Source organism: Heterodontus francisci, chromosome 44 (assembly GCF_036365525.1).
Source record: "Heterodontus francisci isolate sHetFra1 chromosome 44, sHetFra1.hap1, whole genome shotgun sequence".
NCBI lineage: Eukaryota > Metazoa > Chordata > Chondrichthyes > Heterodontiformes > Heterodontidae > Heterodontus > Heterodontus francisci.
In genome coordinates this window covers 17,877,877-17,890,047 of record NC_090414.1, presented here as the reverse complement: position 1 = coordinate 17,890,047, position 12,171 = coordinate 17,877,877, and the positions used below count along the sequence as shown (strand labels likewise).

Below are 12,171 nucleotides of genomic sequence, written 5' to 3'. Positions count from 1 at the left end.
AGTGTTCCAGTGAACATCAACACAAGCTCGAGGAACAGCATCTCATTTACTGATTAGGCACACTACAGCCTGCCGGACTGAACATTGAGTTCAATAATTTCAGAGCATGACGGGCCCTCCATTTTACTTTTATTTTTCGTTTTTTTTTGTAGGTTTATTTTACTTTATCTTAGTTTGTTCAATTTGCTTACCCACTTTTTTTTCCATGTTTGTACTTGCGGCTGTTCAGTTTTCAGTCCATTAACACCCTATCTGTACTAATGCTTTGTCTTTCAACACAACATTAACATATTGTTTGCCTTTGCTCCATGACCTTCTGGTCGGTTATTCTCTGTGACCTTGTCCTATCTACACCTTCTCCTTTGTTATCTCTTGCCCCACCCCCGCTTTACTTGCTTATAAACTTTCCCATTTCTAATATCTGCTAGTTCTGAAGAAAGGTCACTGACCTGAAACGTTAACTCTGCTTTGCTCTCCACACATGCTGCCGGACCTGCTGAGTATTTCCAGCATTTCTTGTTTTTATTTCAGATTTCTAGCACCCGCAGTATTTTGCTTTTAACCTATTAAATCCAATCGGGGGAATTCAGGAAAAACCTCTTTATTCCGAGAGTGATGAGGAGGTGGAACTCACTTGATTCCCCTCGTGTCCCAATATCTCGCAATTGTGACCCCCAGTTCTAGAATCTCCAACTGGGGGGGGGGGGGGGGGAGGAGGGGAACGGCCTTTCAGCATCTAAACTGTCAAACCTCTCAAAGAATTTTTTCCTGGGGAATTCGTTCCCTGGGGGCGAGCTGCCGTTAGCCATGTCCCAAACCTTGGCTTTGTCCGCAGCTGACTGCGCTGGGTCTTGGGCGGGACTTCCACCTCCTTGAGGCGGGAGGCCCCGCCTAATGAAGCTACCAGCCAATCAGCGGGCTGGCAGCTTTTCGTCCCAGCAGTGCCACCCGGCAGCGGTGGCCAGTGCCGGGACTACAACCCAGCTGCAGGAGGGGGATGACGGACAGCCCCGGGAAAAAAGGTAAGTTTTTTTAGGGCCTCGCCGGGGACGATCAATCGGGCCTCAGTTGCCCGCCAACAAACCGTAAAATACCCGCGGCAGTCGGGCGGAGGCCCTTAAGTAGAAGTTAACTGGCCACTTAAGGGCTTTGATTAGCCTGGGGCAGGTGGGCCCTTTCACGCCACTGCTGCCCCATGTAAATTGGCAGCGGAGGCGGGAGCAGATCGGGAAGGGCCCGCCACCCACCCCGCCAACGGCCCGCACCTTTGAGGGGCGTAAAATTCCCGCTGATGTTACACCTGCTCTACCAGTTCTTGGAAAGCACCAGTGCAACGGAAAGCTCAAGAGGCCGGAATTGGAGGACCGCAGAGATCTGGGAGGGTTGTGGGGCCTGCTGGAGGTTGCAAGTGGTCCATTTGGCTGCAATATGCAATGTGCTAACATGTCCAAGCATGGGCAAAGGAGCTGAACTCCAGAGTCGAGGTGAGAGTGACTGCCCTTGATGTCAAGGCAGCATTTGCCCGAGTGTGGCATCAAGGAGCCCCAGCAAAACTGGAGTCAATGGGAATCAGGGGGAAAACTCTCCGCTGGTTGGAGTCTTATCGAGCACAATGGAAGATGGTTGTGGTTGTTGGAGGTCAATCATCTGAGCTCCAGGACATCACTGCAGGAGTTTCTCAGGGTAGTGTCCTAGGCCCAACCATCGTCAGCTGCTTCATCAATGACTTTCCCTCTATCATAAGGTCAGAAGTGGGGATGTTCCCTGATGATTGCACAATGTTCAGCACCATTCGTGACTCCTCAGATACTGAAGCAGTCCATGTAGAAATGCAGCAAGACTGGCCTGATAAGTGGCAAGTAACATTCACGCCGCACAGGTCCCAGGCAATGACCATCTCCAACAAAAGGAAATCTAACCATCTCCCCTTGACATTCAATGGCATTACCATTGCTGAATCCCCCACTATCAACATCCTGGGGGTTAAACATTGACCAGAAATTGAACTGGAGTAGCCATATAAATACCGTAGCTACAAGAGCAGGTCAGAGGCTGGGAATTCTGTGGCGAGTAACTCACCTCCTGACTCCCCAAAGCCTGTCCATCTACAAGGCACAAGTCGGGAGTGTGATGGAATACTCTCCACTTGCTTGGATGGGTGCAGCTCCAACAACACTCAAGAAGCTCGACACCATCCAGGACAAGGCAGCCCACTTGACTGGCACCCCATCCACATACATTCACTCCCTCTACCACCGACGCACAGTGGCAGCAGTGTGTACCATCTACAAGATGCACTGCAGCAACTCACCTTCGACAGCACCTTCCAAACCCAGGACCTCTACCACCTAGAAGGACAAGGGCAGCAGACACATGGGAACACCACCACCTGCAAGTTCCCCTCCAAGTCACACACCATCCTGACTTGGAACTATATCGGCCGTTCCTTCACTGTCACTGGGTTAAAATCCTGGAACTCCCTCCCTAACAGCACTGTGGGTGTACCTACCCCACACGGACTGCAGCGGTTCAAGAAGGCAGCTCACCACCACCTACTCAAGGGGCAATTAGGGATGGGCAATAAACGCTGGGCTTTGCCAGCAAAGCTCACATCCCAAGAACGAATCAAACAAAAAATGCCTGCAGCCTATTATGGGCCTTTTATCCCAATCCCGTGTGGCCTCGCTTTGTTTTGAAACGCCACACTTAAGCAAAACTCTGTCCAGAAATCCTTCCTCGGGATGATAAAAGGATCAGAAATGCTGAGACATGACAGTTATGAATAAGAAATGGTGTAGCCTGGCAGAAAGGCGGAAGGTTTATCTTTAAAAGTGAGACCGTTTTAACGAGCGCTTTTGAGTAAGATGGCAAGGATTGAGTGGATAATTGTAAAACACCTTTCTTTGTTGGATGAGATAAAGGCTGATAGACACCTCAGTGCAGAAATTACTCTGTGTGATCAAATATCTCTATGCAGTTCCTTTCTGCTCAGTCTTAATGAAACTATCATGAAATACATTGGTTAAAATACATGGCTCTCCATCCAAGGATTTTTGTTGGGAATTTGTGGAGCGCAGAGATCTCGGAGGGTTGTGGGGGCTGGAGGAGGTTACGGAGACAGGGAGGGGACAAGGAGGGATTTCAAAACAAGGATGAGAATTTTAAAATAGAGACATTGCTTAACCGGGGGCCAGTGTAGGTCAGCGAGCGCGGGGTAGCGATGGGTGAACGGGACTCGGTGCGAGTTCGGACACGGGGGCGGGGCAGCAGAGTTTTGGATGAGCTGGAGTTTACGGAGCGTGGAGTTTGAAATGTTGCGATGGGCGTGGGGCCTAAAACGTGTGCGCGAGAAGGAAGGTCTCAGTTAGTTTCAGAAACAGCCTCGAAAGTCAGTTATGAAACGACGAAACCCGGAAATGCTGGAACCACTCAGCAGGTCTGGCAGCATCTGTGGAGAGAGAAACAGAGTTAACGTTTCAGCTTAAAAAGAAGGTTATTGCATTCACCAGCCTCGAACCAGTTCCATTCCTCAATCTACTGTTATGCTCAAGGTGGGAGGAGTGCACTGTTAATTCAGTCCCACTTCTCCACAGGTCGCAGCATATCAATCGATTTTCCCACTTACCAAAACAGCCAATTAGAAACTCTATTTGTCCCCAGAATAAAGCACACCAGCCAGGTTTCTTTAATCAATAATATAATTTACTATTTATTATAAAACCAAGTCTTAACCAATAACAAAGTAAATCTATATACGAATTGAGATACTAAAGCTTCTTATTTCCCTAGCCCTCATGCACACGCACATACATCCAAAAACCGGTTAACCGGGAAATGAAAGGGATTTTGGTTTACAGCTATTTCATGGGAATGAAATGAACAATAAAAAAAGCTTTGACTGCCATGATCTGGAAGGAAGTTCTTCGGTTTGGTGAGGTGTCCCAAAGTCGAATAGTTGGATGCCACTCGAAGTCTTTCCAGGCGAGGTTGTTGAACGGACTATGATGGGTAGGCGTTCAAAGAACTTCAATGGTAGAAGACGTCATATAGGTCTTCCATCAGGGGTGTAGCAACAGATGTCAGTTCTCACATTCGACGTAAAAGCCCTTTTTTTCAAAAGCTGCAAGATTTCTGCAAATTCAGGGTTTCTTCGAAATGCAGGAGGCAACACTACCACTTCATACAAAGCTTTTGCTTTTCGAGAGCAAGGATTCTTTACAGAGAGGTAATACTTTTCTGGGTCTCCAGGCAGGTCAAAATCAAATTTCAATTGCCTGCTTTTGTCCAAACCCACTGGCTCTTTAAAGTTCAAACATGAAGACAAAACCTTCCAGAAACAAGTCACATGTCCAATCATCAATTCTTTCTTGTCCCTCAAAGAGTAGCTCTGAGGTCAAACCCCCTGCTGGTTTCCTTGAAGTTACCTGCTTTCCAGTCCTTATTTACAAGTTCAACTTCCATTGCACTTTCTTTCGAAAACATCCATAAAGGTCAGTTATTTCCAGATGTCTCAATGTCCAATGAAATCCTTTTCAGTTTTTAAAACCATAGAATCCTAAATTTTAATACAAAAAAAAATCCTTGTAGCACTATGTTGCCAGCACAATTATGCCTGTTATTCAGCAATCTTGCTGACAGACCCTGTAAAGAAGGGCTTAATGGGTGTTGGACTTAAGTCACTGATACAGTCGGGATGTTCATCATAGTTTGAAAGCTTAATGCTGAAAAAAAAGGAAGATTTGCCTTTATATAGCACCTTTCATGACCTCAGGGCACTTTACAGCCAATGAAGCAATGGGTCAGTAACCGGAGGCCAGAGATTTAAAATCATTGGTAAAAGATCTAGAGGGGAGATGAGGAGAAATGTTATCACTCAGAGAATTGTCGGGATGTGGAACGCTCGAACTGAAGAGGCGGCAGGAAGCTGATTCAGTAAATAATTTTCGAAGGGAGTTGGACGGGTGCTGGAGGATGAGGAACGTACAGGGTTACAGACAAAAAGCGGGAGAAGTGAGAATAAACCGGGTTGCTCGTCCAAAGGGCCAGCACCGGGACGGTGGCCCAAATGGCCTCCTTCTGTGCTGTAAGCTTCTATGATATGCACACCCCCTCCCCGCAAATGAACGCACACAAGCACAATGTTGATCGTTGAAAACAAGCCCAGGAATGCGTCAGAACGTCTGATATAGCCAGATCCGCAATATCTTTTCAAAGTGGTGCTCAATCTGTCTGTTCCTTGCCTTGCTCCCCCCGAGCCCAGTCAGTAAGGGCACTGTGCAATCAGAGCTGGATGTGGCATTGCCCAATGGTTCATTCGTTACTGCATTGGACGGTGCCCACAGCGCCCATTCAGAATAATAAGCCCAGTTCACTGGAGTGTCCCAACTGTTCAGGACGGGACGTCAGCCTGGCCCTATCCATGCCTTTCAAATCTGTTCAGAGGGAGTGCCCGTGTTCATAGAATCACAGAATGGTTATGGGACAGAATGAGGCCACTCGGCCCCTCCAGCCCGTGCCGGCTCTCTCCCTCCCTTTCCCCCTTGTCCTGCAAGTCTTTTCCCTTCAGATGTTTATCCAGTTCTCTTTTGAAAGCCTCGATTGAATCTGCCTCCGCCACACTCTCAGGCAGTGCGCTCCAGATCCTAACCGCCCGCTGCGTAAGGAAGTTTATCCTCGTGCTCTCCCGCCAGCTGAGCTCAGCCCAAACTCTGCTGCCCTGTATCCTAACTCGCACCAAGTCCCGCTCACCCATCGCCCACTGTGCTCGCTGACCGACATGAGCTCCCCGTTCGCAGCTCGTTGTGCGTTTCCCCCAACAGACGATTCCCCTTTTTTTTTGGTGTCCTTCCCGCACGGAGTCCGCAGCAGTTCATCAGCCCGGTAGCTCAAAGGTCTGCGTGGCTGAGTAGGCCTCGAAGACCGCCGTATTATTGCACGTGATTAATTGAATTGACGTCTAGGCAGGAGCCCATAAGCAGGATATCTCTAATGAAATCAGCGCTAATTAGAGGAGCTGTGAGTGAGTATAATGAATTGTATTCTGTCCATAATTGGAACTAATTGTGCTAAGTCTGCTAGTGTTTATAGAATCAATGGGCAGCTGCTACTCATAAAAAACACTTGTGCCACGGGCCACCATAAATTTCCATAATGAGACCTCTCACACTGCAAGACCACAAATTGAGACCAACTGTGAACATTAAGAATCATGAGTCTCCAGTGCCTCATTCAGTGGCTGAGTTGTGACGGAACCCAGAGCTTTTCCGCCTTTTCTTGAGGGGGGGGGGGAGGGGCACAGTTTGTGCCAATGTTGATCTCTCTTTGCTCAAATTGGCACCCCCCCCCCCCCCTCTCCCGCCACCCAACCCCAGGACCCAGGATCTCCCCCACCTCCCCCAGAAGTGTATCAGTTACCTACGAGAAAGCAGTTTTCTCTGTCGTGTACGTTGGCCTTCATTGCAAGAGGTTTTGAGTACAGGAGTAAAGCTGTCTTGCAGCAACTGTATAGAGCCTTGGTGAGACCACACCTGGAGTATGGTGTGTAGTTTTGGTCTCCTTACCTAAGGAAGGATATACTTGCCATCGAGTCATAGAGCCTTCGGCCCATCGTGTCTGTGCCGGCCATCAAGCACCGATCTATTCCAATCCCATTTTCCACCACTCGGCCCGTAGCCTTGTATGCTATGGCGTTTCAAGTGCTCACTTAAATACTTCTTAAATGTTGTGAGGGTTCCTGCCTCTACCACCCCTTCAGGCAGTGCGTTCCTGATTCCAACCACCCTCTGGGTGAAAACATTTTTCTTCAAATCCCCTCTAAACCTCCTGCCCCCTTACCTTAAATCAATGCACCCTGGTTATTGACCTCTCCGCTAAGGGAAAAAGTTTCTTCCTATCTACCCTACCTATGCCCCTCATAATTTTGTATACCTCAATCAGGTCCCCCCTCAGCCTTCTCTGCTCTAAGGAAAACAACCCCAGCCTATCCAGTCTCTCTTCATAGCTGAAATGTTCCAGCCCAGGCAACATCCTGGTGAATCTCCTCTGCACCCTCTCCAGTGCAATCACATCCTTCCTATAGTGTGGTGTTCAGAACTGTACACAGTACTCCAGCTGTGGCCTAACTAGTGTTTGATACAGCTCCATCATAACCTCCCTGCTCTTATATTCTATGCCTTGGCTAATAAAGGCAAGTATCCCATCTGCCTTCCTAACCACCTTATCTACCTGTGCTGCTGCCTTCAATGATCTATGGACAAGTACACCAAGGTCCCTCTGACCCTCTGTACTTCCTATGGTCCTACCATCCATTGTATATTCCCTTGCCTTGTTAGTCCTCCCAAAATGCATCACCTCACACTTCTCAGGATTAAATTCCATTTGCCACTGCTCCGCCCATCTTACCAGCCCATCTATATCATCCTGTAATCTAAGGCTTTCCTCTTCACTATTTACGACACCAGCAATTTTTGTGTCATCTGCGAACTTACTTATCATACCTCCTACATTCACATCTAAATCATTAATGTACACTAAGGGTCCCAGCAAGGGTCCCAGCACCGATCCCTGCGGTACACCACTGGCCACAGGCTTCCATTCACAAAAACAACCCTCGGCCATCACCCTCTGCCTCCTGCCACAAAGCCAATTTTGGATCCAATTTGCCAAATTACCCTGGATCTCATGGGCTCTTACCTTCTTAACCAATCTCCCATGCAGGACCTTATCAAAAGACTTACTGAAGTCCATGTAGACTACATCAACTGCTTTACCCTCATCTACACATCTAGTCACCTCCTCGAAATATTCAATGAAGTTTGTTAGACACAATCTCCCCTGACAAAGCCATGCTGACTATCACTGATTAATCCCTGCCTCTCCAAGTGGAGATTAATCCTGTCCCTCAGAATCTTTTTCCAATAATTTCCCTACCACTGCTGTTAGACTCACCAGCCTGTAATTACCTGGTTTATCCCTGCTACCCTTCTTGAATAATGGTACCACATTCGCTGTCCTCCAGTCCTCTGGTACCTCTCCTGTGGCCAGAGAGGATTTGAAAATTTGTGTCAGAGCCCCTGCTATCTCCTCCCTTGCCTCACATAACAGCCTGGGATACATCTCATCTGAGCCTGGGATTTATCCACTTTTAAGCCCGCTAAAACAGCTAATACTTCCTCCCTTTCAATGCTAATATGTTCAAGTATATCACAATCCCCCTCCCTGATCTCTACACCTACATCGTCCTTCTCCATAGTGAATACAGATGGAAAGTAATCATTTAAAACCTCACCTATGTCCTCCGGCTCCACACACAGATTGCCACTTTGATCCCTAATGGGCCCTACTCTTTCCCTGGTTATCCTCTTGCCCTTAATATAATTATAAAATGCCTTGGGATTTTCCTTTATCTTGCCCGCCAGTGTTTTTTCATGTCCCCTCTTTGCTCTCCTAATTACTTTTTAAGTACCCCCTACACTTTCTATACTCCTCTAGGACCTCTGCTGTTTTCAGCACTCTGAATCTGCCATAAGCCTCCTTTTTTTCCCTGATCCAATCCTCTATATCCCTTGACATCCAGAGTTCCCTGGACTTGTTGGTCCTACCCTTCACCTTTATGAGAACATGTTGGCTCTGAACCCTCACTATTTCCTTTTTGAATGACTCCCACTGGTCTGATGTAGACTTTCCTACAAGTAGCTGCTCCTAGTCCGCTTTGACCAGATCCTGTTTGGTCATATTGAAATCCCGCAATTCAGTACTTTTATTTCCGGCCCGTCTTTGTCCTTTTCCATAGAGGTAGTGCAACGGTGGTTCTCCAGACTAATCCCTGGGTTGGCGGGATTTTCCTATGAGATATCAAGTGATATGGGGATTGAGGTAGATCAGCCATGATCTGGTTGAATGGCGGAGCAGGCTTGAGGGGCCGAATGGTCTACTCCTGCTCCTAATTCCTATGTTCCGATGTCATGTAGCAATGGAAGTTGTAGTAATGGTGCAGAGATGATCTGCTGAAGGACAGGCCCTTTGCTCATGATTCAACATCTCAGGGCGCTGCACTTTTTTCTTCAGCAGCTATTGAGTCCCTTTTTTTTTTAACTTCCTTTGAGGAATGAGCAAGATGACGAGGGAGCTATGGAAGTGCCACACCAGTAAATCAGTAATCGGGGAAACACAGCAATCCGTGCCTCTTCCGACGAACCATGCAAAGGTCACATCGCTGAGTTCACAATTGCTGCCCGGATGCCTACGTCAGTGGCTGGCCTGTCGCGTGGCATGCCAGGGTCATGACACCGTGTGCCACTCAGGGGGAAGGGGCAGCGGATGCCCCCCCCCCCCCGAAGAGGTGCCCGTTCTCATCCGCTTGCCGGGGGTTTTTGCGACCGCAGGATGCATGAGTACGCCATTTACCACGCCCATCCTGCCTCGCTGTTGCCCAGAATGCCCCACAAAATCTCTTCGGCGTGCGCCCCCTGGTCGGGTGGCCCTCGGGCTGGCTCCTGATGGGGGGGGGGGGCGGTGGGGAGGGAGGTGCGGGGAGGTGGTGGGGTGGGCAGGGAGGCTAACGATACCGCACAGAGATTGATCACTGAGCGACGACGTGATGTAAAATGTGTTGGTGGGAGATAGGCCACAGAGATTGATGTACAAGCAGACTGGCAAGAGCGATGTTAAATGTGCAATCAATGGAATGATGCATATGTGCTGTTGCTGGAGACAGTAGAGGCTTCGGAGAGCTGAGCTAAGAGGCTGCCTTTGGGGATGTTTTTCTGAGGCTAGTGAAGAAGATTGGATTTGAGGTGCACATAATAACCCCGAGCATTGTTGGCAAGCATCTGTCATGCTGACCCCCACCACCCCCCCCACCCCCGCCACTGTTGGAAAGGGCATGAGTGTGACTTGGATCTGGGTACAATGGTCCCACATGGTCACTGGTCAGGCCTGGGCAAGACGACAGGAGCCAAGTCGCCCCTGTTTGAAGCCGCTCCCAGACAAGGTGCCAATGTCGCCGGGTAACAAGTGGCGGAGAAAGCGAGGTTACCACGCTCTTGAGAATTGGGATTATTCGTTCAACCTTCCAAATGGCAACGGCTTTCCAAAGTACGCGAGGCAGCAAAATTTACAGTTCAGGAGAAAGGTTGAGGAGAAAGGAGCCCAAATGTGAAACTCAGGTTACACGGTTGGGGAAGAACAGGTTCGAATTTCCAGCAAGCGGCCTGGGTTTGGGGTGGTTCGGGGGAGGGTGTGGAGCGTCCTCCAAACGTCTCGTAAATCGGTGCCAATCAAGGACCCCGGCGACTGAAGTCCTGCCCTCCGAGAGCTGCCGGCCAACCAGAGGCCGGCAGCTCTTTAACTGGGCAGCGTCACCGCGGAGACGGTGGAGGACCCAGCCGAGGCCCAGGAGCGGCGCTGGAACCAGGCCACAGGCCGGTCATGGCGGGAGGGGTCTCTCATGGTCGGCAGCACGGGCGGGGGGGGTTGCGGGTAGTCCTCAACACCCCACACACCCCCCCCCACCCCGCGCCCCCACTTTCCCAATGCTGGATCCCGCATTCAGGCATTAATTGAAAGTGTAAGGGCCTCAATTGGTGGTGGGGTCGAGAAGGCCATTCACAGGCCTTCCCGACCCGGACTTAATCTCGGGGGAGGCGGGAAGGTGGAGGGGTTCATCCCTCCCGCCATCCCCGCCACTGCCACCATCCCACCCGATTATTTGCTCTCCTCACTTCCAAACCCACCGCGGGGTGTGGGGGGGGGGAGGTGGGGGGAGCAGAAAATTCACCGCAGAATGTCATCAGAGAGAGCTCATCCTCGATTCTAAATCCCTGGCTAGGCCTCAGCTGGAGTACTGTGCACAATTCTGGTCTCCACACCTCCGGAAAGATGTCAAGGCCTCAGAAAGGGTACAGAGGAGGGTTTACCAGGGGGTTGCCCCGGGAACGAGGGACTTCAGCCACGAGGTGAGGCTCCCCTCACTCGGGGAGTCGTCGGGATCCGGGAAGGCTCCACCTGAAAAGGCAGTGGAAGCGGATTCCATTGATCATTTTCAAAGGGGGAGTTGGACGGGTCCTCGAGGACGAGGAACCTGCGGGGTCACGGACAAAACGAAAAAGCAGGAGGCTGCGGGACTGAGTGTGGCTGCTGGGTCCAATGAGACAGCACCGGCCAGATGGGCCGAACGGCCTCCTTCCGTGCTGCAAAGTTGCTATGATTCTACAGCAAGTCTGCCGGCCAGTCATTCTGCTGCCTTAAAACGGGTGTAAAATGTGGGTGGGGACCCCGATCGGAATCTGTCTCATTCCGGGCACAGCAGGTTCGGTTCAAATAGGGGCTGAGGTGAGGGCAGAAGAATCTGACAAGCCCACGATGCCGGTGAGAATAGGGTCAGATAAAACCGGAAGACCTCTTCAACATAACACACTGATGGTCATACCATTGGGAAATAGGAATTTGCAATCAATATAATGCGGAAGACTTTCTCCAGACTGAGCAAATCGTGGACCTCTATCTTGTGTCATTCAAGAGACAATTGGGCACTGTGACTGGCGAGATTGTAGATTATTTCTGAGTGGATGAACTTCGATTGTCGAAATGGCTTTTTTCATCTGTATCTAAGTTATGATCTTGAAGGGAATACGCACGCTGAATGATAAGTGGCTGGCTGGCAATTTGTGCCCTCTTCCTGGAGTGGCTGGGTTCCTCGCCGGAAGCTCTGGCTTCAAATCCTGCTCCACGACTTGCGTGCCGTACCCAGATGGGCAGTACTGATTGAGTGCTGCACTGTTGGAGGTGCCCACTTTTCTGAAGCTGGCCTTTGAGTGGATATAAAAACGATCCATTGGCGTTATTTTAAAGGGTGGGGGGTGGCGGGGGAGTTCTCCCCAGTGTCCTGGGACCAATGTTGGTCCCTCAACCAACATCACAACAACAGATGATCTGGGTCATTATCGCAATGCTGTTTGTGGGATCTTGCTGTGCGCTAATTGACTGCCATGTTTCCTACATTTACAACAGTGACTTACACTTCGGAAAGTGCTTCATTGGCTGTAAGGGGGGGGGGGGGGCGGGGGGGGGTGTCCTGAGGTGGTGAAAGGCACAATAGAAATGTACGTGTCTTGTTTTTTGTATTGGGACCACCCAGGATGAGCAGGTGCTAATGTGCCTCCCTTTCTCTTG

At 49.8% G+C, this 12,171-nt stretch overlaps 1 protein-coding gene across 1 annotated transcript in view; it reads left to right on the top strand.

The window, feature by feature from the left end:
* LOC137355989 (neurexin-2-like) overlaps positions 1-12,171 on the top strand; it is a 1,490,911-nt gene that overhangs the window by 653,270 nt on the left and 825,470 nt on the right. The gene's annotated exons all lie outside the window — the stretch shown is intronic.